Source organism: Rattus norvegicus, chromosome Y, assembly GCF_036323735.1.
Source record: "Rattus norvegicus strain BN/NHsdMcwi chromosome Y, GRCr8, whole genome shotgun sequence".
Taxonomy (NCBI): domain Eukaryota; kingdom Metazoa; phylum Chordata; class Mammalia; order Rodentia; family Muridae; genus Rattus; species Rattus norvegicus.
The window spans coordinates 30,874,761-30,901,643 of NC_086040.1; the positions used below are offsets into that span (position 1 = coordinate 30,874,761).

Consider the following 26,883-nt stretch of genomic DNA (forward strand, 5'->3'; position numbering starts at 1 on the left):
AACGTGATCCATCATATAAACAAACTGAAAGAACAAAACCACATGATCATTTCATTAGATGCTGAGAAAGCATTTGACAAAATTCAACACCCCTTCATGATAAAAGTCCTGGAAAGAATAGGAATTCAAGGCCCATACCTAAACATAGTAAAAGCCATATACAGCAAACCAGTTGCTAACATTAAACTAAATGGAGAGAAACTTGAAGCAATCCCACTAAAATCAGGGACTAGACAAGGCTGCCCACTCTCTCCCTACTTATTCAATATAGTTCTTGAAGTTCTACCCAGAGCAATCAGACAACAAAAGGAGATCAAGGGGATACAGATCAGAAAAGAAGAGGTCAAAATACCACTATTTGCAGATGACATGATAGTATATTTAAGTGATCCCAAAAGTTCCACCAGAGAACTACTAAAGCTGATAAACAACTTCAGCAAAGGGGCTGGGTATAAAATTAACTCAAATAAATCAGTTGCCTTCCTCTATACAAAAGAGAAACAAGCCGAGAAAGAAATTAGGGAAACGACACCCTGCATAATAGACCCAAATAATATAAAGTACCTCGGTGTGACTTTAACCAAGCAAGTAAAAGATCTGTACAATAAGAACTTCAAGACACTGAGGAAAGAAATTGAAGAAGACCTCAGAAGATGGAAAGATCTCCCATGCTCATGGATTGGCAGGATTAATATAGTAAAAATGGCCATATTACCAAAAGCAATCTACAGATTCAATGCAATCCCCGTCAAAATACCAATCCAATTCTTCAAAGAGTTAGACAGAACAATTTGAAAATTCATCTGGAATAACAAAAAACCCAGGATAGCTAAAGCTATCCTCAACAATAAAAGGACTTCAGGGGGAATCACTATCCCTGAACTCAAGCAGTATTACAGAGCAATAGTGATAAAAACTGCATGGTATTGGTACAGAGACAAGACAGATAGACCAATGGAATAGAATTGAAAACCCAGAAATGAACCCACACACCTATGGTCACTTGATTTTTGACAAAGGAGCCAAAACCATCCAATGGAAAAAAGATAGCATTTTCAGCAAGTGGTGCTGGTTCAACTGGAGGGCAACATGTAGAAGAATGCAGATCGATCCATGCTTATCACCCTGTACAAAGCTTAAGTCCAAGTGGATCAAGGACCTCCACATCAAACCAGACACACTCAAACTAATAGAAGAAAAACTAGGGAAGCATCTGGAACACATAGGCACTGGAAAAAATTTCCTGAACAAAACACCAATGGCTTATGCTCTAAGATCAAGAATCGACAAATGGGATCTCATAAAACTGCAAAGCTTCTGTAAGGCAAAGGACACGGTTGTTAGGACAAAACGGCAACCAACAGATTGGGAAAAGATCTTTACCAATCCTACAACAGATAGAGGCCTTATATCCAAAATATACAAAGAACTCAAGAAGTTAGACCGCAGGGAAACAAATAACCCTATTAAAAAATGGGGTTCAGAACTAAACAAAGAATTCACAGCTGAGGAATGCCGAATGGCTGAGAAACACCTAAAGAAATGTTCAACATCTTTAGTCATAAGGGAAATGCAAATCAAAACAACCCTGAGATTTCACCTCACACTAGTGAGAATGGCTAAGATCAAAAACTCAGGTGACAGCAGATGCTGGCGAGGATGTGGAGAAAGAGGAACACTCCTCCATTGTTGGTGGGATTGCAGACTGGTACAACCATTCTGGAAATCAGTCTGGAGGTTCCTCAGAAAATTGGACATTGAACTGCCTGAGGATCCAGCTATACCTCTCTTGGGCATATACCCAAAAGATGCCTCAACATATAAAAGAGGCACGTGCTCCACTATGTTCATCGCAGCCTTCTTTATAATAGCCAGAAAATGGAAAGAACCCAGATGCCCTTCAACAGAGGAATGGATACAGAAAATGTGGTACATCTACACAATGGAATATTACTCAGCTATCAAAAACAACGAGTTTATGAAATTCGTAGGCAAATGGTTGGAACTGGAAAATATCATCCTGAGTGAGCTAACCCAATCACAGAAAGACATACATGGTATGCACTCATTGATAAGTGGCTATTAGCCCAAATGCTTGAATTACCCTAGATCCCTAGAACAAATGAAACTCAAGACGGATGATCAAAATGTGAATGCTTCACTCCTTCTTTAAATGCGGAAAAAGAATACCCTTGGCAGGGAAGGGAGAGGCAAAGATTAAAACAGAGACTGAAGGAACACCCATTCAGAGCCTGCCCCACATGTGGCCCATACATATACAGCCACCCAATTAGACAAGATGGATGAAGCAAAGAAGTGCAGACCGACAGGAGCCGGATGTAGATCGCTCCTGAGAGACACAGCCAGAATACAGCAAATACAGAGGCGAATGCCAGCAGCAAACCACTGAACTGAGAATAGGTCCCCCGTTGAAGGAATCAGTGAAAGAACTGGAAGAGCTTGAAGGGGCTCGAGACCCCAAAAGTACAACAATGTCAAGCAACCAGAGCTTCCAGGGACTAAGCCACTACCTAAAGACTATACATGGACTGACCCTGGACTCTGACCCCATAGGTAGCAATGAATATCCTAGTAAGAGCACCAGTGGAAGGGGAAGCCCTGGGTCCTGCTAAGACTGAACCCCCAGTGAACTAGACTATGGGGGGAGGGCGGCAATGGGAGGAGGTTGGGAGGGGGACACCCATAAGGAAGGGGAGGAGGGAGGGGGATTTTGCCCGGAAACCGGGAAAGGGAATAACACTTGAAATCTATATAAGAAATACTCAAGTTAATTAAAAAAAAAAAAACTAAAAAAAAAAAAATTAACATTGATAGGGTTGACATTTCAAAAACTGACGTCTTGAACACCAAGTAGAATATTTCATACTCTCTTTCTGTATAATATTATTTAAAATATTACGTAAAACAAAAAAAAAGAAACTAGCATTTGAATTTATGAGTGAAACTATTTTAAAAATTAATTTATTTATTTACATTCCTGCCATTGTGCCTTTTCCCTCCCACAGTTCCTCATCCCATTCCACGTCTTCCTCCCTGACTCAAAGAGGATGCTCCCCATCCCTTGCCAGGCACCATAAACCCTGGGGCCTCAAGTCTCTCAAGGATTAGGCCAGACCAGGCAGTCCTCTGCTATACATGTGTCAGGGCCTAAGATCACCTTTTTTGTCCTGCCTGATTGGTGGGTCAGAGTCTGGGAGATCTTAGCATTCCAGAGTAGTGACTGCTTGTCTTCCTATAGAGGTTGGCCTCCTCTTCAACTTCTTCAATCCTTCCCCTAATTAAAGAACTGACAGAAGTCAGAGACTGATACCTTTTTAAAATATGTGTACCATTTAATTTTGAATGGTATAGTATGAGTTCTCATATAAAATTGTTAGCAATATATATTATTAGAGTCTTCTGAGATGGAAATTTGGCAGTATTTATACAAGTATTACATTACTTAACAGCCTTGACATCATTCCAACAATGTTTTTTGTAATTTACACAAAATATAATGTTAATAATCACCATTGAGTACAGTGCCTGAGTCAGTGTCCATGCTGATTTTCTGTAGCAAACTTTATTTAATGAAAATGAAAATAATCTGAACGGCACAACTAGATTATTATTTAAAGAAATGAGTATACTACCATTTATGAAATGCAATATATTCCATGATGAAATTCCGCATGCACATGTATTCAAGATATATTGTTAACTGAAAAACAAATGACAGAATAATGCATTATGTAATCAAACTTCAACAACACAAGATTTACACATATTCTATAATTTTGGCAATGTTGAGTAAACCTGCTACAAGTGTAGGGGATGAAGGAGGATGAAAACTAGCAGTTCTACGGTAATTTGAGCTACACAATGAGACCCAATTTTTAAAACAAATAGAGCAGACTTGAAAGAATATCTCCCAAATATTCTTGGTGGTTACATTTAGAAGTTTCAAGAAAGCAATTTATTCTTTGATAATTCCATACATGCATAACACATGTATGGAAGCCCTCTACACTCTAAACCTCTTCCTCCCCAACCAACATAACCTCTTTGGACTAAACCCTGATATCGCGTGGATATCTTTATATTTTGCTTCATGACCCCCTGGGTATAACCTGAGCCTTTTTGGTGAACAAGGGCATGATGCTAAACATTTAAACACTAGTAAGACACCAGTGGCTACATCATCTTTTATTGTCCAGCACTGTCCTTAGTTACTGTGAATATGCAGGGTCAATATAATTTAGGGCCTGTTCAGATAGATGTAACTATTGCGACTTTCTGAGGCTCAAAACTGAATAATGCTCAGAAGACAACACCTCACAGATCTCGTTACCTATTAATTAGCCCATGAAAGAAGCCAAGCCCTGAACATCACCTTATCTCTAAACTGGAAGTTATCTCCAATGGGTATTCATTTGAAAATAAAAACTTACTTTTCTCCAAGGGTATCTCACTGGGTACACAATTCAATTTTAAGGGTAGACTGCATAAAAAGCACTAAGGGTACTCAAAATTATCTTTGGAGAATCGTCTCATAATCCGTTAGGACATTTCCTTCACAATTTCTTTTCCTTTTTTAATTTGTTTAATCATCTATTAATGGTTACTTGTTTGATTTTTTTATATATTGTTTCCTGGATTTATGTTTCCTAAGAGTTCTCTAGTATGTTAATGGAAGCCTGGGTCCCTGTGTCTGTACCTGATTCTTTTGCCTTTTATTGGCTCTTTGCTATCTGCTTGTTTTGTTCTACTCCAGTTCATTAACATTTACTTTAATTTTGACCCTTGGATGATTTTTAGTTTTCTACTGAGAGTCAGAAAGAATGTAGATACAGGTGACAGGAGAGGTATAGAAGAAGGGGGAGAAATAGAGGGAAGAAAACCGTAATAAAATATATTGCATAAAAAAGTCTAATTTAAAGAAAAGAATTTTAAAAACATACTTTCTATGGCCTGTCCTTTCCCTTTTCTCAAAGTCCTAACTAGTTTCATATCAAAAGTTTTAATCACTTTCCAACTCTCAGAAAGTGATTTGTTTACAGCCAATCTGGAACTGCAACTATGTGGGTTAAGTTTCTGCACGCTTAAAGTAATGCAGTAGGAGAGTCTTTAAATGCTTTCAGAGACATCAATCATTGAGGTACACTGGGTATTTCACATGATGCATGTTACAAATTTTCAATGGGAAGATATACATTTTTGATACTTCAGTTTTCATGAAACACTTCAAGATCAAATTAAAAGTTGTATGGGATATAATCATGGAATAGGTATGTTCCTTTGAAATTTTAACAATTAACCAAATAATACTAAAATACCATTAATAAATCAGAATATATTGTATCCTTTCAGTATAAAGACCATGCTGCAGATAGACGTGTTTCTGTTTTTTTTGTTTTTGTTTTTTTTGTTTTTGTTTTTTTTTTGTTTTTTTTTTTTTTTGGGAGTTGGGAACCGAACCCAGAGCCTTGTGCTTGTTAGGCAAGCACTCTACCACTGAGCTAAATCCCCAACCCAATATATTGTATCCTAAGCCCATGTCAACATGGCAATTAAGAAATAGAAGTAGATGTGTATCATTGGATAAAAGCTGTTTCTGGAGAGGCATTATTTTATTTCTGGGACAATTTCACTTCGTTGGTACATGGGATAAATCAAAGTCTGTTAATAAAGGTCTTGCTGTAAAAGACCATTCTTTCAGTAAGGGACTCTCAAAACCTGTTGTAAAGAGCGCTAACATTTCAATCAATCATCTGAAGCAATTTTGGCAATGTCTTTATAACACTAAAATGACTGCACAGGAGTTAGTGTTCATCAATATCTCTGCTTCAAGCAGAATACTCATTTCATTGTTGGCATAACAAAATTTCAAAATCAGTTTCATGTAAATTAGATGATGATGATGGTGGTGGTGGTGGTGGTGATGAAGATGATGAAGAAGAAATCAAAAAAGAACTTTTGGTACAGAAAACAAAGTCCATCCTATTTTCAGTGTTTTTCCTATCTTTAGTGTATATAAGATCGACAGTGAAAAATAATCTATAGTAAGTTCTATGTTGAGAAGGAAGAGGTTTAAGCTCATCAATAGTCGACAAACCACCAGAAGAGAAAGCAAGTTTTGTCATGAGGAATTTATAATTATTCTACAAGAAATCATTATCATAACCATAGCAATGAATCAGTTCAATTTTGTAAGGCAGCAAACTCACTTTCAGTGTTTAACTAATATACATAAAGTTATCATGGACAGAGTGCAATCCATGGCTGTCAGGACCAAAGCCCATGGATTTTAGATCTTGGTGTCCTAGGATATTTAAAATGAATGACATAATGAAGGCAATGTACAACCCTGAATGTCTTGCCATATAAGTCACAAAGACGCCATCCTATATGTTGTGTATCAGGTTATACCTTTTTTATTCACATGTATTCAGAGTTTCAAAGATTAAAATGATTGAGGTTAAGAAGAGGACATTTTTCAAGCTTTATTTACCTCTCTAGTGTGCAGTTTGGTTTTGGTGGATCATTAAACAGTGTTTAATTTTATTTTGTTTGTACAGGTGATAAAATTGAACTGTACAGATTAGTGACCCTCAGTTGGATATTTCCATAATGAAGACACCATGCACTGAACTAGTGTAACTACCTTTTTCATTGACTTTCCTACAACTAAGCAAAAGTTAGGATACTCTATTCTATTTTTATGGGTAAAAAGTGACTTGCAGAGGATACAAAAAATCTTAATAGATTTTCAGAATTTTTTTATTTTAGAATTTTTATTTTATTTTATTTATTCTTCATACATATATACAATGTACCTTGATCACACCTATCCTTAGCTTGGTTCTACTCTTTCCAAATACATTCTCTTTCCAGTTTCATGTTCTTTATATTTTCCATTAATCTTTTCTTTCTAATCCATTGGTTCACTGAGTACTGCCTACTGACATGTTCCCTAATCTTGTTGTCTTAATCATGTGCAGGACTTGTGCATACAAGTGTAGATGCACTGAGGCCATAGGTCCAATTACTGTGTCATGTCCAGATTGCTTTCTCTCTCTCCTCCCGTTCTTCCATCTCTTTTTCTTCAATGTTTCCCCAGCCTTATGCTCAGCATTCTTCTTGTAACGGTCTTAGCACTTGTACCCGTATCCGCAGTAATTGCTGCACAGTACACCTATACATTTGTCTGACCACAGCTCATGTAAGCTGTAATCTATGGACAGAAACAGTAAGAATTGGAAGGCAGTTTGACAACATGGCTATTTAGCAAAACAGGAATAATAGGATCTTTTCTCTGGCCATCGGAGCAATGGGAAAATTTGACCGTGTTTATACTATGACATCTGACTTTCCTTCTATAGAAGAGGCTTAAAATCAAACAAATAGTAGTCTCCTATTTTCATAAGATTTAGATATTTGTCTTCATAATTCTGTTTTTTCAATCGGGACAATGATATCTAGCTTTATCAATATACATGCCAATGTTGAAATTTTGCTCTTTTCATGCTTAAGTAAAGATCTAGTGTCAGTATATGTTATTCATCCCATTTTGTAACATGGATATTGTGAAAACTTAGAAGATAATTCATTTAATGAAGGTATCAAAGGAATATACACATAGATTCCTTCAGGTACATATTTCATCAGTGGTACTATTGAATCACAAGTGATTTCAGGTTTTAATTTTTATATTGATTTCTATAATAGCTATATTAAAATTTAGTCCAAGAAACTGTATACTAAGTTTCTTTTTTCCAGCAACACAGTATAAGTATTGTCATTTGTGTTTAAACTTCACCAATGATTTGTGTGTTTAGTATTTTTCATGTACTTTTTGATAATTATTGTGAAATTATTTTAACTATTTATTCAAATATGAAACATATTTCTGGAGAATAAGATATATTGGGTCTTATGTTATGGATATGATCGCTATGTCAGATAAAGATTTTGAAAAAAACATTCTTTTATCATGAGGTAAATTGCACCATCATTGCACTGATTCTTCTGCTAAGTAGTTTCAAGTGCTGTTCATATATATATATATATATATATATATATATATATATATATATATATATATATATTTTAGGAATATCTATGGGAAATTGAAGGAGAGGAAAATGTATGACCAAAACTATGTTATATGTTAAATATATGGAATCCTCTGTTCCTGTATTTGTTCATGACAAAAAGCATGTTATTAAACGGGAATTTACTTTTATGTTCCCTAATATAGATCAATCCTCAACACTCAATCATATTTCAATTGCCTGCTGTCCTACTGTATGATACATCTATGCCTGCTTTCTGAAGAAAATTGCATTCCCAACCAATTATTTATGAACTATCCAAATAGAAGTCCACCAGTAGAGATTGGATTTAAGAGCACAGTAATAATTTAGTGTGAGACTGTAATCTAGGAGATTACTGTAAAATAAATAGCAAATTTAGTAATTATGTTTCTTAAATTACATGCCTAACTTTGCCCTCTCTATTGCTCCTTCCTCCCAGAGTCTCTGAAACAATCATCTTCTCTCCTAAGATGATGACATGCCTAGGTTGCTCAAACTCTGAAATATCAAGTCTCTACAGGATTAGGCACATCCTCTCCAACTGCAGTCAGATAAGCTAACTTTGTTTGGGAACAGATTCCTCAGTCAGGCTACAACTTGACTACAACACGACATCCCCCACTCAAGTTTTTGTGGAACCCACATGAAGATTGATCTACATGTCAGCTCCATATGCACTAGGGCTTAGGTCCAGACTGTGAATGATTTTCGGTTGGGGTCTCAGTCTCTAAGAGCTCTCAGTGGTCTAGGTTCATTGACACTGTTGTCTGCCTGGTGCTTTCCCATGGGATGGGTCCCTATTTGCACTGGCAATTCACTCAGTCCCTGATTTTCTTTTAGACTTGACAAAATGTCTGTAGAAAGTTTTGTGAGTGTACTTGTTTTTTTTATCCCTCCACTGGTGGTCCTTCCTGACTAAAGGAGTTGGCCTATTCATGTTCCATATCACCAATGTAAGTGACATCTTAGGTCACCCCATTGATTCATTGGTACGTTCCTTATCCTAGGTCTCTTTCTCTTCCTGGAGATTTCCCCTAACTCCTCATCTCCATAAGTTCAAGATTTCCATTACTTCTCTTGCCTATATCGCCATATCTTCTGTCCCTTCCCACACGTAATCCAATCTCCACTCCCTTCCTTCTCCCATCCATTTCCTTCCCTCATTCTGCCTCCAAGACTATTTTATTCCCCATTCTAAGTGAGAGTCAAGCATCTGCACTTGGGCCTTTCTTCTTGTTTATCTTCTTTGGATCTATGAGCTTTGTGGAGCGTATCCTATAGTTTATGGATAATATTAACTTGTAATTGAGCAATTTCAACAACCCTGAAGAATTATATTTTTATAGTAGTATTCGACATTGAAATTTATAGTTCAGTATGAGTGAATGTCAGGAAGGGCAAAAATTAAGCAAAAGGCAACTTAAAACATAGATCAAATCACAAATTTTACCTGTTGATACTCTTATAATAATACTCTACTACCATAAGTAATTATTATCTTACAGGTGATTTTTTAAATGATACCAAAATTTGGCAGGCAAGTGATGTTTCTACCAAATAATTATGGATAGTATGACTAAGATTAAATAAGTTAAATATATTGTTTTCATTTTCATATCACTTTCTGGCATTTTTCCTCAAACATGATGTATATTACATTAAATATTAAGGTATTAATTTTAAATTTTAATATTAATTTTAACCTAACCTATAAAGTAACTGGTTGCCTTATGTCATGTTTGTAAACATTCAACTTCATCCTTCTTTCCTCAGTACTTTTTCCCCACCACCACTATGTCCCTAAAACTTGCACTATTCTGTCTGTGTTATTCTTATTTCTACATTCATACCCCACATGTTCAATAACTGCCAACCTATACTGTTTAAAACACTACTTTCTAATTCATGAGACACATTCCAGTTTAATGAACTCAAACCACTCACAGCTTCACATAAATACAAGTATATGAAAATGAGATTCTATTATCTACATGAGAAAGAACACATCGTATTTCCCTTTCTTAGTCTTTGTTACCTTACTCGAAATATTTTCTAGTTTCATCTATTTTCCTGAAAACATCATAGTTTCGTTTTCCAAGGGGTGAATGAAATACCATTGTGTATATTGTGTTAGTCTTTCCTTTCTACCTATCAATGAACATTCCTTACTATTCTCAATAAAAAAGCAATAGATTTCCTTAGGAATAATGATGAGAAAGCTCAGATACAGAAGTCAAGATTTATTACTTACAAACCAAGAAAAATTTTTTCAAAGATAAAATAATAACATATTTGTGTTTATAGTAATTAGAGATGTGTATTTTCATAAATGTTATTGTATTCACAATATTGTATACTAATTAATAATGGAAAATATTTAATAATTTAGAGAATGTTTGTAAAATTGACAATCACTAAGTGATATTTCCACTAAAAATTAATCTTTTTATAATATATATATATATATATATATATATATATTTAATTTACTTTCAAAATAAAGCTCATGCAGAAGTTACTGGAATAAAATTCAGTAACACAACCAAAGACCTGTTATATGAATGAAGAGCAGTTTAGGTGTTATTGAATACCTCTCCAGTTAAATTAAGAGACTTAGAAGGAGTTAGCATTTTAATAGAAATTCACATGTCAAACAAGATACAATAAAATCCTGAAACTCTAGCCAGATGGTTACTATGCATTCCTATCTGCAAAGGTTTCTTCACACACATGGTACATGAAGAGTATGTATATATGAGAAATATATAATCATATTATCATTGTAACTTTCTTCATAAACCCAAGCAGACATGAATCTATTTTGTGGCTTAAAAAGTATGTACAAAGTACGGCTTTTGATAATAACACTAATATTTCAAAACTATCATGTAAACATGCTAAGACCTTAATACAAAGGACAGAGGTTTCAGAGCAACCATAATTTTTTTTTTATTAACTTGAGTATTTCTTATTTACATTTCAAGTGTCATTCCCTTTCCCGCTTTACGGGAAAACACCCCCCTAATCCCTCCCGCTCCCCTTTGTTATGGGTGTTCCCCTCCCCATCCTCCCCCCATTGCAGCCCTCCCCCCAAAAATCTAGTTCCCTGGGGGGTTCAGTCTTAGCAGGACCCAGGGCTTCCCCTTCCAATGGTGCTCTTACTACGATATTCATTGCTACCTCAGAGGTCAGAAACCAGGGTCTCTTAAGATGAAAAAAAATTTTTTTCTAGGTACACAGATATGCATAATGAAGTCCCCAGCTAACCAATACCAGAGGGGTAAAATTTATTGTCTTATATATTCCATAGAATACTCTCTCCCAGTCCGTTGTCCCTTAGCAGACTTTTTTCCTTATCTTTCTGTTTCTTATCTTCTCAGAGGAGGTTGTATTTCTCACAAAATTTGTTCAAATCATCAGATCTGGACTTCAATAAAAAGAAGCTGTATACTTTAGAGGAAAACCAATTAAAGGTTCTCATTTTTTATTGTGCAACATTTTAGATTAGATTTTGTATGCTTAATATACATCTATACCTTAGTCATTACCTTTCAAGATTGACCTGAAATCCACCATTCTAAATTAACAATGTGAAATCCCTTTAGCTAATCACAGAAAAACTTTCAAACTCTATTTACATAGGTTTATTTAATAAAATTTCAGCTTGTAGTTTAAGGAGAATAGTGATGGAAAACATCTTTTCATACATTTTAAGTGCCTTCACATTATTTTAAAGCTAAAATATTGCATTAGACTCAAGATAAAATTATTAACATCTTACTAAAATAAAATGAGATTTTTTTCTTTGTATACTACAGAAGTTGTAACTGAACTTTTTTCGAGACAGTGTTTCTTTTATATCCCTGGCAGTACTAGAACCCTATCTTTCCGTTTCTCTGTAGACCAAGCTGGCCTTGAACTTAGAGTTCTACTGCCTTCCTCTTCTTACCCAGTGCTAAGATAAAAGGCCTGTGCCAGCACACCCAGTGCTTTCTTCATCTTTAACAAGGTCTTATTTGATTATATTCCAAATCATATGAAGTCACTTCCCTAGAAATATCTAGAAGAAATCCAATACCAACATCATATTTTGCACACCTAAATCCCTCATCCCGAGTTCCTGATTGATCTAGTAACCTAGCAAGCTCTCTGAGGGAACTGAAAACAACAAGTATTTGCTTTCATTACAGGAATAAAGAAAAGGCCGTCTCACTGCACAATCTCATGATATCATGGAAGAATTCTTCCAACATTACAAAGTGAAATCTCATAAGGAGCCCTGTATCTGAAGCCACAGTTCCTTATCTTGTGTTTGGTTTTGCACACTGTGACCACCATTTCATTATAACCAGGTTGAACCCAAAGGTATTCACTGCCCCAATGATCCATTTCTATCATATTGTCATATTCAGCCATAGTCAGTTAAATTTAACCATCGACCACACCAAAGTGAGGATTTATAAAATACCCAACAGAAACCTGGGAAGAAATGCTACAAAAATAAATTCATGCCTAACAAATAAACAAAATATCTCTTACTTGTTGTAACACAGCGTCTATCCATTTTCATTGTTTTGATTGGTTCTGGATATATTCACAAGCCAAGAAAATTGTATTTAAGCCAGGAAATAACTTGTGAGATTTAGTTCTCTCTGTTTATTATATAGACTATGAATACTACACTTAGATATCAGTTCTTAATAGAAAGCAATTTTACATGTTGTATCATTTCACTGTTTCTCAGACTTTTTTGTATAATTGAAAAAGTAGAGCTAAAGCCTGTTATTTAATATTTTTCTCAATACATTTCAATTTCTACTCTAATCCTGAATGCTAAGTCCAACTGGGATCTGATTAAGTTTATTGGCCCCATACTTATTTTTCTTAAAATCATGAGGCAATAATTTTATATGCTAGAAAGTATACTTTTGGGAGGACAATTTACTGTAAATTTAGTTCATCCCTTTTCATTAATTTTGTCTGAATGACTTTATTATTTACTAAACTGTTTTAAATTTTTAGAAGTATTGTGTGGTTTTGTGTGTGTGTGTGTGAGTGTGCCTGTGTGTGGATAAATACCTACATATGTATATTTGATAATTCAAATATAATATGACAAGAGAAAGTTGCTTGAGTGTTATTGATAATTTATGGACACAGTGAATTTTTGTTTATGCTGTATATATAACCTTGAAAGTATGTACTGTATAATTTTTCAAAAGCAATGTTCAAATATGTATACTACATGAAGCATACTAATTGCAGTTTTAGCTATTTCCACACTAATTTTATCTCTTTAGATGTCTAGAAAGAAATACACGGAAGCATGAATCATCTCTTAACTCTAAATGTAGGTAGACTCAATGATATATCTTGCTTTTGCACATGATTGCTCACCTTTAGTTCATAAATTATATATTTAATTTGCTCTATTTATGTTAGAAAGTTGTGGCACATTGCTTTTGTAATGTGTGGCACATTGTATATATGTATTCGTTGATAACTTCCTTCTGTCAACAAACATTAAGAACAAATAATTTTTAAACATTATTACAAAATCCAAGATCATTCAGTTTCTTCCATAATCAAATAATAAAATGCATAAATATCAGAAGCATTTCCTTATTTTGACTATTAACAGAAGTATTTAATGTACCATTCCTATAAACATATTTTGATATTATTCATTAAAATATCTTCAAGGAGTAGTTTAAATATTAATGAAGGTAAGTATAATCAAATTGTTAGTATATTTGAATCACAAATGATGTCAGTATTTTACATAGCCAAATATGCATAAACATGTAATTTTAAAACTGGATTCCATAAACGTGAATTTATATATTTCCATTCAAAATCACCTGGGCCTAACTTACACGCATTCTCACAATTACACTCTTACACACACAAACATGCATACATTCTTGTAATTACATGCTTACACAGATATTCTTACTTACATAAGCATAGGGAGCAAATGACCAAGCACCAGTGCAGAAAGATGAGCTCCAATCTTTATTACATAAAGAAAAAAATCACTTCGACCCTTTTAATGCTAAGTGAATTAAACCCAAGTGTGTAAGAGAAAAGCCTTGTTCCTTTTGATAAGAGTAAGCCTGCATTGCTATTAAGAAATGACCTGTTCTGTCCCATGGTAAGGAGAAACCAGACTGCACCTTCCGCTCTTTCCAGCTTCTTCTGTTTTCCTCATCTCCTCTGCATTCTGCAGATTGCCCTCTTATGTTACTTATAGTATCTACATTATACCTCTCTACATTTCTTCTCAGCCCAGATATTTTTGGCTCTGTTCTACTAAGCTCCGTTCTCCTTAGCTCAAAGCTGACTTTTCAGCTCGGCCCCACTCAAGCTCAGTCCATCTGTCTCTGTCCTTCCAGTTCAGTCCTTCTCTCTCAGTCCTTCTTTGTGTTTATTTCTTTCTACTCAGCATTTAAACATATTTCAGAATACATGATCACATGTTACAAAGTTCATCTCTAGTTCATATGAAAGATCAAAGCATAAATTGAAATACAATTTACAACCGAGAATTTTTACATGAATATTTATCAGGAGTAATTATCTGGCTAAACATTCATCACCAGTGTCAGCTCTATAGGTTCACTGAAGGTCTAAAACCATAGTTGATAGAGAAGTTATTTACAGATAAACCCAGTCAATATCTTATCATCTGTCCTTGCACCTGTAACAAATCATTTCTTCTCTTTTATGACTCTTGATAACTGTTTTACAACCTTGTTAATGGGTTCTGAATAGGAGAAAGTCTGTTTACTGTCTAAGAAGAATTAACTGGTGACACCTGGTAGACTGGCAGAGTTCTCACTGCAATTTTGACTATAAAAAGAGACTTCTAGCAGTCCCACTATAAAAGAGCTTAATAACCATTGATATAATATTAAAAATTATTGTAGGATCATTATTAAGTGTAAAGAATTGATCTATTTGTCTGTATAGCATCACTACAGGACAGTACAACTTCGTAGCTCTGCAGAGATCTCCTCCAAAGGGGTGTGCTCTTACTCAATGATTGTTATATATTTCTAATAATAACAACAGTAATAGCATTTCAATAGCAGGAAAATTTCCCAAAATTTATCCCTTACAGCCTTGCTTAATAAGGGCAAACAAGTTGTGGACTATAAAATAATCCAAGGCTGTCCATCTGAGGATGACCACCTGCTAGTTATTAGCTTGTCCTCTTATGGCTCCTGACACTTTCCTCTCAGTCCCACATGGTACCTTCTCCAAAACTGACAATAACATCCATCACGAAACATGCCTCAACAGATACAAGAAGATTGAATTAATTCCATGCATCCTACAAGATCATTACAGACTAAAAATTGTCTACAGTAACAACAAGAACAACCAAAGACCGACTTATACATGGTAGCTGAGGAATGATTTACTCGAGGAGAAGTTATTCAAATAGAAATAAAGAAAAAAAATTAAAGACATTCTTGAATTTAATGAAAATGAAGGCCTAACTTGAGAATACAAAAAAGCAATGCTAAGAGAAAAACTGATAGCTCTGAGACTCTCAACAAAGAAACAGGAGCTATGATACACTAGCAGTTTGACAGAACACTTGAAATCTCAGAACTAATAAAATACAAATACACCAAGAGGACTAGACAATAGGAAATATTCAAACTCCGGACTGAAATCAACCAAGTAGAAACAAAAGGAATTATATAAAGAATCAAGAAAACCAGGAGCTGGTTCTTTAAAAAAATCCAGAAGACAGGTAAATCCTTAGTATTCAAATTAAAAATAACAAAATCATAAGTGAAATAGAGATATAACCATAGAAAATGAGAAAACTCAAAAAATTATCAGATCCTACTATAAAAGCCTATACTTAACAGAACTGGAAAGTAAGGATTAAATGGATAATTTTCTAGACAGATACAAGGTACCAAAGTTGAATCACGATCAGATAAACCATCTAAATACTCCCATAACTCGTAAAGTAGTAGAAGCAGTCATTAATTGTCTCCCAACAGAAAGATCCCTGGACCAGGAAGGTTTAGTACAGAATTCTCTCAGACATTCATAAAATACCTAATACCAATATTCTCCAAACTATTCCACAAATTAGAAATAGAAGGAACACTACACAATTCCTTCTCTGACGCCACAGTTATGCTTATAAGTAAAGCAAACAAAGACCCAACAACGAAAGATAATTTCAGATCATTTTTTTCATGAATTTCCTTGCAAAAATTCTCAGTAAATTTCTTGCATGCAAATTCCAAGAACACATCAAAACAATGATCCATCATGATCAAGTATGCTTCATCCCAAAGATACAGGGATGGATTAATATACAGAACCTAATAACCAATCAGTCTAATCCACTACAAAAACAAATCAATGAAAAAAAACAAGCAATCTTCTCATTAAATGCTGAGAAAACATTTTATAGAACCTAACCCTTCATGGTAAAACTCTTGGAAATATCAGAAATTCAAGTACCATACTGAAGAACAGTAAAAGCAATATACAGGAAACCAGTAGCTAACATCAAACTAAATCCCACAACACAATCCCACTAAAATCAGAAACTAGACAAGGACACACACTCTCTCCCTACCTTTTCAATATAGTATTTGAAGTCCTAGCCAGAGTAATTAGACAACAAATGGAGGTAAAGAGATAAATATTGCAAAGGAAGTATTCAAAATGTCACTATATGCAGATTATGTGGTAGTATATTTAAGTGACCCCACAAATCCCACAAGTGAACTTCTAAGCCTGATAAACAACTTTGGCAGAGTGACAGAATATAATATTGATTCAAACAAATAAGTAGGTTTCCTCTACTCAAAAGAGAAATACGCTGAGATAGAAATTACGGAAATGACACCCTTGACAATAATAAAGAAGCTTATAAAATAACTCAGATTCACTCTAACCAAGCAAGTGAAAGATATATATGACAAGAAAACAAGTCTCTGAAGAAAGAAATTGAAGATCTCAGAAATTAGAAAGAACTCCCATGTTCGTGTATTGGCAGGATTAATATTGTAAAAATGGCCATTTTACCAAAAGCAACCTATAGATTGAATGGATTCCCCATCAATATTCCAAATCAATTCTTCACAAACATAAAAGTGAAAGTTTTCAAATTTATTTGCAATAAAATAAATCACAGGATAGAGAAAATTATTCTGAAAAAAAATCATTTTGGAGAAATCACCATCCCTGAGCTCAAGTTGTATTACAGAGCAATTGTGATGAAAAATTGTATTGTATTGGTATTGAGACAGGCAGGTAGATCAATGGAATAGAATTGAAGATGCAGAAAAGAACCCACACAACTTCATTATTGACAAAGGATCTAAAATCATTCAGTGGATAAAAATTGTGCTGTTTCAACTGAAGGACAGAATGTAGGAGAATGCAAATCAATACATTCCTATCTCCTTGTACACAGCTCAAGTAAAAATGGATTAAAGACCTCCAAATAAAACCAGAGAAACTGAAACTAATTAAAGAAAAAGCAGGGAAAACCTTGAACACATTGGTACTGGGGAAAATTTCCTGAATAGAACACCAATTACTTTTGCTCTAAGATCAAGAATCGACAAATAGAACTTCATAAAATTTCAAAGTTAGTGTAAAGCAAAGACCACTGTATTTAGTTTCATACAGCAACATACAGATTGGAAAAAGATTTTACCAATCCTACATCTGATAGAGAGCCAATATCCTATATTTACAAAAAACTCAAGGAGAAGATTTACTCCAGAGAATCAAATAACACTATTTAATAGTGGGCTACAGTTCTAAACAAAAATTCTCAACTGATGAATATTGAACAGCTGAGAAGCACCTAAACTAATATTCAACATCCTTAGTCGTTGGGGAAAAGCAATTTAAAACAATCCTTAGATTCTACCTCATACCAGTCAGAATGGCTAAGATAAAAAATCAGTTGACAACAGACTCTGGCAATGGTGTGGAGAGAAAGGAACACTCTGTCACTGTTGATAGTGCAAGCTCTTAAAACCACTCTGAAAACCAGGCTGGAGGTTCTGCAGAGAATTGAACATAGTATTTACTACCTGAGGACCCAGCTGTACCATTCGATGGCACATACCCAAAACTTGCTCCCACCTACAACAAGGACACGTGCTCCACTATGGTCATAGCAGTCTTATTTATAAAAGAGAGAAGCTGGAAAGAACCCAGATGTCCCTCAAAATAGAAACAGATTCATATAATGTGGTACATTTACACAATGGTTTGATACTCAGCTGTTAAATAGAATGACTTCATGAAATTCATAGGCAAAAGGATGAAATCAGAAAATATCATCCTGAGTGAAGTAACCCAATCACAAATAAAGGCACATAGCATGTACTCACTAGTAAGGGGGTACTCTCTAGAATGTCCCAGGTACTAGGGATGCGACAGGTTCCCCGGACCCAACAGTGATGACATTAGCCAACATACACAACAGTGATATTGAACCTGAAAAACCACCTGCAGTAGATAGACATAGCCCCCAGTGCAAGGATGGGACCAGTCACCCAGCTCTTATTAAAGCAGAGTTATCCCTGTCTAATGAAAAGGCAGGGGCAAAAATGGAGCAGAGGCTGGAGGAAAGGCCTTCCAGAGATCTGCAGACAACAAACCGGACACTGTTGCTGTTGCTGAGATGTGCTTGCAAACAGGAGTCTGATATGCCTGTTCTCTGAGAGGCTTTGCCAGGAAAGCCAACCATTGAACTGAACCTAGAGATCCCAATGGACGATGTAGGGGAAGGGATTTAGAATCTGAAGGGGATTGTAATTAGAGGTAGAACAATGATTTCAATTAACCAGACCCCTCAGAGTACCCCTGGTTCTAACCACCAACTATAGAATATACATTGTCTGGTACCCTACATATGTAGCAGAGAACAGCCTCAACTCACATCAGTGGAAAGGGAAGCACTTGGTCCTTTAGATGCTTGATGTCCTAGAGAAGAACAATTCAGAGAACAGTGATTCTAGATGGGTGAGGCAAGAATGATTGGGAGAGTTGGGGAGGCACCCTCTTAGAAACAAAGAGGAGGAGTATGTGGTGGATGGAGTTTATTAACAGGATCTGGAAACGGGTTAATATTTGAAATGAAAACAAATACAATGGTTAATAATAATAATAATAATAATAATAATAATAATAATAATTATTATTATTATTATTAAGAGTGGTATTTTCCATACATTATTTTACTGCTCAGGTTAGCTTGGAACACTTAGTGTTCCCTAGATGCATATTTCTTCCTACAGTTCCTGATTGCTTGTTTCTCTGAGGAGTGTAGCCTTAGATCTTTCTCTTCATTCAAAGAAGGCATGACACTTAACTCCTTTCTCCAAGCAAGGGTGATTGTAGATATGTCTGTAAAAGGCGGGAGGCATTTGCACAATCTAATTGGGGATCACCAAAAGAATTACTTAAAAGAAAAGTTTGTAATGGAAACAGTTGTATTCAATCAGCTTACCAGTATTGAAAGCATCACAGGATTTCTAGCCAGGCAACTGCGTAAGATATCAAGAGGCATTTAGAATTTCAATACATGTGACTAGAAAAAATACATTCCATTGTGTAGCATACTCAATATTTCAAAACTATCATATTGGAAAGAATATTAAGAGCTTTAGGACAAGAAAAAATAGTGATACATCTAGGCAGAAGCATCACAGTAACACCTGGAAGTCACATGGAATTCTAATATCAATCCCATGCATTCTATGCTCTATTCACATCCTCACATGTTCATTCCGTAACACAGTCAACCAGTGATTTTCTAGTCCCTGCAGTCTCTGAGGAGCAAGGGTCTGGATCAGCCTTTCCCATTTGCTTATGATGTTCCAAGACACATCACTGCAACACTGATGGCCTCCAGTTAGAGCGATTTATCCTGTTGTAATATTCGCTTGACCGCACAATGTCCTAAGCACCCCTTTCCCTTTCCATTCATGTTGCTCCTTCCAGAATCCCTTATCTCGGCCCCTGACAGAGAGCAGATAGCACTCTGGACTCAAAGGAAGAGAGTCGATAGGGTTCCTCCTCAATCAGAAAGCTTGGATGATCGCGCCGCTACTACAAATACTGACAAGTGAGGCAGCTCCTGACTGGTCCGTGCAGACCTCGCGACTGCAACGTGCAGACCTCGCTATTGCCCCACGCAGACCTCGTGACTGCCCCAGCAGACCTTGTCACTACCCCGTGCAGACATCGAGACTGCCCCTGGGAGACCTCGCAACTGCCCCATGCAGACCTTGCGACTTCCCCGTGGAGACTTCGCAAGTGCCCGGTGAAGACCTCGCAACTGGTCCATGCAGACCTCGCTACTGCCCCGTGCTAACTCGAGGACAGCCCCTATCCAACTTTGTTTCCTGAGATCAAGGTTCACTCGAGATTCCCCTGCTTTTCTTTCTGGACTTGTCCACAGTTCTCGGGAGAGAGACCCATACTCAAAGGATACAGCTCAACTGATGTTCACCAAGACTCACCTCTGGGCAAGTACATTCACTGCCCCTTACGTGGTAGTAGCCCATTCACGATTTCTTGTTCAATTTTCTTAACGACTAAACAGCCAGATGTGTGGAGAGAGGCCAGCGAGCCTCATCCGGGACTTTACCCTCTGACCATGCACTGCCGATTTCCCAGCCTCCACAGCCTGGAAGCCCCTTCAGTGTCCCCCCAAGCAGATTATAACACCGGACTCCAATGGGGGAAGCACTTGAAGGGTTCCCAGCCTCCGCCACCTGAGACTGCCTTCAGTGTCCCCGAACCAGATTACAACATCATTCCTCAATGGGGGAAGCACTTGAATAGCAGAGACCCGAGCAAGTTTGCACCTCCAGGACTACTTACATGGACTCGGCACAAGTTCAGTTGCCCAAAACCCTATGAAGACCAGAGATTCAAAAAATCTGATGCTCGTGTTAAAGAAAACCTACAGAAACTCAAAGATCATATAAAGGCTTCAGTCAGTAAGAGGGCCCTAGACCCCAAGAGGTAACTGACTGAGAACAAGAAATGGACAGTTCCACTTCCTCTGAGGGTTCCTTGGGGCATGAGTAATCCACTGACCAAGGATAGCAGATCACTGAGTAACACACTGACCAGGGATACCAGAAGATCTGCTTTACATCCTGCTACTAGAAAAAAGAGTGGCCTCATCTTTAGTGCCCATTCTTGGGAAGATGAAAAAAAAAAGCGGGTTATGTCTACTGGGTTTGAAAAAATCTGGACTTTGACGAGTTGGTAGCCAGAGTGCCTGCAACATCTACAAACCACAGTGCTAGAGAGAACAGTGAAAGTTTCAGAGAAAACCACACTGTACCTGGGCCACCTTCTGCTGACTCTTCTACTGACAAACTGGGCCAGGTAATATTCACACACATTCCAGGTTCCCAACATCATTCCTTATCTAGACATGGAGAACTTGGATCTCCCATTTTTCCCCAAGATGTTCCTATCCACCCAGGACTTTCCGGAAATAACCAAATGTTTCCAATATTCAATAGGGTTTTTCGACATTTGTCCAGGTGTCCAAAATTCTTCCCATTGATCCTTAACGGAAAATCATATGTTCTCCTCTTCCAGAAGGAGTGTTTTTTTTCTTCTATTTTCATTAACTTGCAAATTTATTATTTACATTTCAAATGTTATTCCCTTTCTAGGTTATAGGTTAACATTTTCCTAGCTCTTCCCACTCAGCTTCTATAGGGGTGTTCCTAACCCGATCCACCCCCATATTACTTTCCTTCACTGGGGGTTTAGTCTTGGGAGGACCAAAGTCTTCCCCTTCCACTGGTGCCACTACTAGGCATTCAGTGATACCAATGATTTTGGAGTCCCGGGTTAGTTCATGTATAGTCTTTGGGTAGTAGCATGTAACCACTAATGAAGACAAGACAATTCTCTAGATTTAGAGAGATGGAGTATGTAAAGGTTTCCACTGTGTCACAAGAGACTCTCCTGGAAAAGGCACTCTTGAAACTGGTCAATATAAGGAAAGCTGTTCAGCAGGTAGGACATGGAGGTTCTCAGTGACATCATCATCATTAGGTCCTTCCCGAAAAATCTCTTGTAACCTGGAGAGCCCTAGCTCCTTCTGTGAGGTCAGAAGTGTTGTTGTGACACCACCTGCTTCTCAGATATTCCTTCAGTACATCTAGGGTTTGTAACTGGCCTTTAATTCAGAGTAAACAGCCATTTTTTAGGGAGAGCAAAGAGGATGAAAGGATCCGAGATGAGGAGAAGGAAGCTGCCCTTCTGTCATGGTATAAAAAAGGAAGAAATACATGGTCCACTGGAGAGCTCAGTGAATCATGGGTAGGTGTTTAGTGTGTTCCCTGAACAGAAAGCCTTGATCTGACCCTTCCACATATGGGAATCAAGAGCTGTGAGCCTCTCAGAAGCATCTGGACTTCCCTGTTCTTATGGTTCCTGGAAGTCAGAGAGTTTATATCATTAACTTCTTTATTCCCAAAGCCAAGGGTTGGGAAGGGCACAGTTGATTTCCTGAGAGCTCATGGACTTTACTCTTTTTGAAAAGAAGAAAAAGGTCCTAAGGAAAAAGGGAGAGACAGGAATTGTGTCCCTAGCTCAGAGAAAACTCCTCCATGGTTTGGATACCTATATTGCAGTTTGTGTCTGACACTGATATCTGGGAGAGAGAAGTGCTTCTAGTTGAGATTTCATCATCTGTCTTTCACTAGTATTACTCTGATTACCATTCCCTTACAGTAACCCTTTAGATTTCAATAGGTGAGATTAGGTAGCAGTTTCTTTTACTTCTTCCATTTTTTTTTATTTTTTGGCAAAATTCATTGCTTATTTAATTGGATATTTCTATATTTACATGTCAAATGTTATTTTCTTTCCCAGTTTCCTGTCAATATGAGCCCTATCTGACCCCTCTCCCCTTCTTCTATAACCTCCCATACTGCACCTTGACATTCCCTTGAACTGGGAGTCAAACCTGGAAAGACCAAGGGCTTCTCCTTCTATTGGTGCCCAACAGGGTCATCCTCTGTTACATATGCAGTTGGAGCCATAATTCTGTCCATGCACAAAATATTGGGTTAGTACCAGAAATCTCTGGTTCTTTGGCATTGTTTTTCTTATGTAGTTGAAAGCCCCTTCAGTTCTGTTTGGAGCGACACTCTTGATGCCCTCCACTGTTGATGATATTATTATGGTTAGAATTTACTATCACTATTTTCATGGAAAATCCCCACCAAGCTGCAAAATAGTAATACACATTTGGTGGTAAAGAAAAAATAATACTATTTTAAAGTTGTCCTGCTGACTAATAATATGACAAACCTGTGACATTTCTGATACTTTGTGAACATCACCTTATTACCTGACCACACCAGTATTGTATGTTGGTCCTGGGTAAATGTTTCTTACTTTTCCCTGCCCTCTGTTACCCCTGTTATGGTATAAATTCAGCCTTGGAGGAAAATAAAATTGCCGCCCTGGTCAGACTCCTGTCTTAACGTCATTATTTGTCCCAAGAACCCTTGTCCCAATTCTATTCCAGGCACCCTCTCATCTCTCACTTACAAAAGGCACCCAAGTTGCGGCTCTTTGAAGGTGTCCTGGAGGAGAAAGTCTTTCCCTATTAATAGGCTGGTCTGTCTTCTTTGTTTGTGGAAGACTTTGCTCCTTCTTGGACCTTTGGCTCCCACCCCAACCCCTTCCCAGAGCTATTGCTGAGTGATGGGACAAGCATTCTACTCTCATCTTTTGTGACAGGACACAGAGAGTCATTCAGGACACAAAGAATAGGGCTATGGGGTCTTAAAGCACTTTGGTGCATCACAGGGACTGTGCTCCCTCCAGACCACAATTGGTTAAGAGATCAGAGGTAAGCTTGAGCAAGTCTGTGTTTTGTGTTCTGTGTTACTTTCTGTTTTGTCTCTGTGTCATGTTTCGCCTTTGTTTCATGCTGACTTGTGTTGTATGCCCCTGCTGTCTGAAGGCTTTGAGTCCCAACTGGAGAAGTTTTAGAGTCCACTTGGTGGTCGCTATTGGTCCTGTAAGGGGCTTATGGCTGTGACAGGTCGACTTGCTTGTTGTCACAGGCCAGAGAGGATGCTCTAGGAGGAGAAAGGTATATAGAGGACACTCTAGAGTCACATTGGGAGGTGGGATCAGATGTTCTGCCTCATCCCAGAAACAGCTAAGGTTAAGCTGCATTTTGGGCCAGGTATTGAAGGTAATGGGCATCTGTGGAATTCACTTATAGAATGCTTTTTCTTGGTCTTGTTTGTCTAGTTTTTTTCTTTGGTATTGTCGAGTGTCTTTTTTGGCTGTTGTTTCATTTTTGGACTTGGACTGATGATAGTGTTTGAAATCATGGAACTGTTTGCTTTCTTTCTCAAGAAGTTTTACTTGGTCTACTTGGTGCTTAACTTGGAAATAATTTGCTTGAGAGAAATTGTTTTCTGCCAGGGAACCTGCCTTATCTGCTGGCCCTATTGCAAGTGAGGAGTTGGTCTTCAGCATTAAGTCACCTTCCTTGTTAGTCATCATTGACATACACAGTGCCTCTGATCCTATTCCTGCAGCAGTCAGTTCTTGCCCCTGTGGTCAAAATGCCCCAGGTTGGGAATCAGGGTAGTCCCGAAAATAGTTTCAGAAAGAGTCTGCAGCAGACTGTGAGGAACTTCTTTGTGCCAGACAGAAAAGGCTTTACTCTAGGATGACAAGAGGAGAAAGTCTTAGCACCGGCTCTTCAGCTTACACCAACTGGAGGCTGTGGCCACGGTCAGGATCAATGTTTTCTTTTTCATGGCCCTCTAACTCAGTGAGGCGGCTTGGTGAACGGCTACAACTGCAGTCCTTGGAGGGCTATACTTCTATTAAAGATCAGTACTCCAATGTTAGTAATCTATTTATTGGTTGTAAGAGTCCGGAAACCCAACACAATTGTGACCAATGCCTCAGGAATGGTAGCCGAAAGCGTCCTTAAAACCAATTGCCTGTAACTATAGTTTACTCTATGATATCTGAGGCTTCAATCGGATAACACCCCCTGGGCAAGCCCCCCTTCAATTCTCAAATGCTATTTTCTCCTGGTCTTTTGGCGCAAGGTCATCTAGCATGTATGACAGCCTGGAAGAAATTTCCCCCTTAAAGTAGACGAACCATACAATTATTTTATCAGCCACTTGGCATCTAGCACTCAGTTCTTAACCATCTCTCTATCCTTTTGTTATTAATTCTTACTGGAAGCCTAGTGTCCTTCAGAGGCTGGGTCTCTTGATAGGCAGAGCCACTGAGCTGACTCTAATGAGCTGAGCTGAGCTCAGGACAATCAAAGTCCAGAGAGACAGCCGGTAACAAACCAGCTGCCACTCTGCTCTCATTTTTGTTTCACAGGCACAAAGCTTGTGCCTGATTATGGGCTGGCCTTTTTGCCCCAAGAAAGCTGGCCCATTTAGCTGTATGACTGAATGCTATTTGTCACCTATCTGGTTGTTCCACGTGCTCTCACCATGTCACCCCCTAGCATTCTTGCCTGGCACCTCACCGCTGTTCTTAAGAATTTTATCACCCAAGACACTGTGTAATTTGACTTAAATATATCCCATCCTGCTAATATGGATGTCCCAGATTCACATTCTGAAGGTACTAATTTTAAAACAAGGGATGGTACATTCCCCTAAATATTAAATTGATATACTTGGGGTCTTAGAACGTTTCAATCAGAGGTTGATACAGAGATTATAATTACTTTAAAATTGTTAAAAGATACAGTGCATTCTTACTGACCTGCTTTTGGGCAAAAAGATCCAAAGAAGGAGCCCAGCGAGGCACTTAACATGGCGTAAGGTACACGCGACTTCATCTACAGCCTGCATTCCACTCAAAGGACCTGCTTCCTCAAAGAACTGCATCGCTTCAAGAAGAATGAGAAACCTAACACCCACTCCAGGACAGCTAAATTATGTATTCTTCAAAAATGCAATACCATTCATAGGATTTGACTTTTTGGATAATGCAATTATGATTGTTGCAGGAACCCAAATTGTATTGTCTATTTGATTTATTTTGAGACTTTAAAAAATGTCAATCAGCATGCTATTTTTCCTTCTATGTATCAACACATTATTTATTTTTCAGTTAATGATGCTGTACATTAATTATTTGGGGTTTGCTTATTCCTTATTGGACATGCATGGGATACCTATTTATCTCCTTGTCTTTTGCTTATATATTTTGGCCCTTGGACATTTAATCATTTATCATCCTTGTTAAGTAACAGGGAGATAATATAACAACAAAACCTATTCACTTATATTATCATAGGCTAACTATCGACGATGCTTTGATGAGGGTCATGTTCACCTACAAATCTCCATCCCAGTCCAGGGAAGGACATTTTTGTTCCTCAGTCAAATGAGGCCATCATTCTTTTTTGCCTACTGTCCTGATGCCTTTGCTGAAAAACCAAAAAATTCTCACCCCTGCGTGCAGAGCTGGACAGTCATTGATGGATAGAGAATGATATATTCATGAATAAATGGCCTAAGACAGGAGGGCCGACATTAGCTGCTGCCTTATCCCATGATGGGCCCTAGCTACAAGATTCTCTTGGCCATGTGACAAATAACACCCCAAGTTAGACAGACGCAGTTTCCAAGGGGTGCATTCCAGTACATGCATGGGCACTGGTCACTTTTACATTTGAATATATGTAAATTGGAGATGTTGGTTGCAATTGCCTTGGAGCCCTCCATTGTAGATG

At 37.4% G+C, this 26,883-nt stretch overlaps 1 long non-coding RNA gene across 1 annotated transcript in view; it reads right to left on the bottom strand.

Moving 5' to 3' along the window:
• The window catches only part of LOC134484354 (uncharacterized), an 853,788-nt gene that overhangs the window by 671,049 nt on the left and 155,856 nt on the right, over nucleotides 1–26,883 (bottom strand). The window lies entirely within an intron of this gene.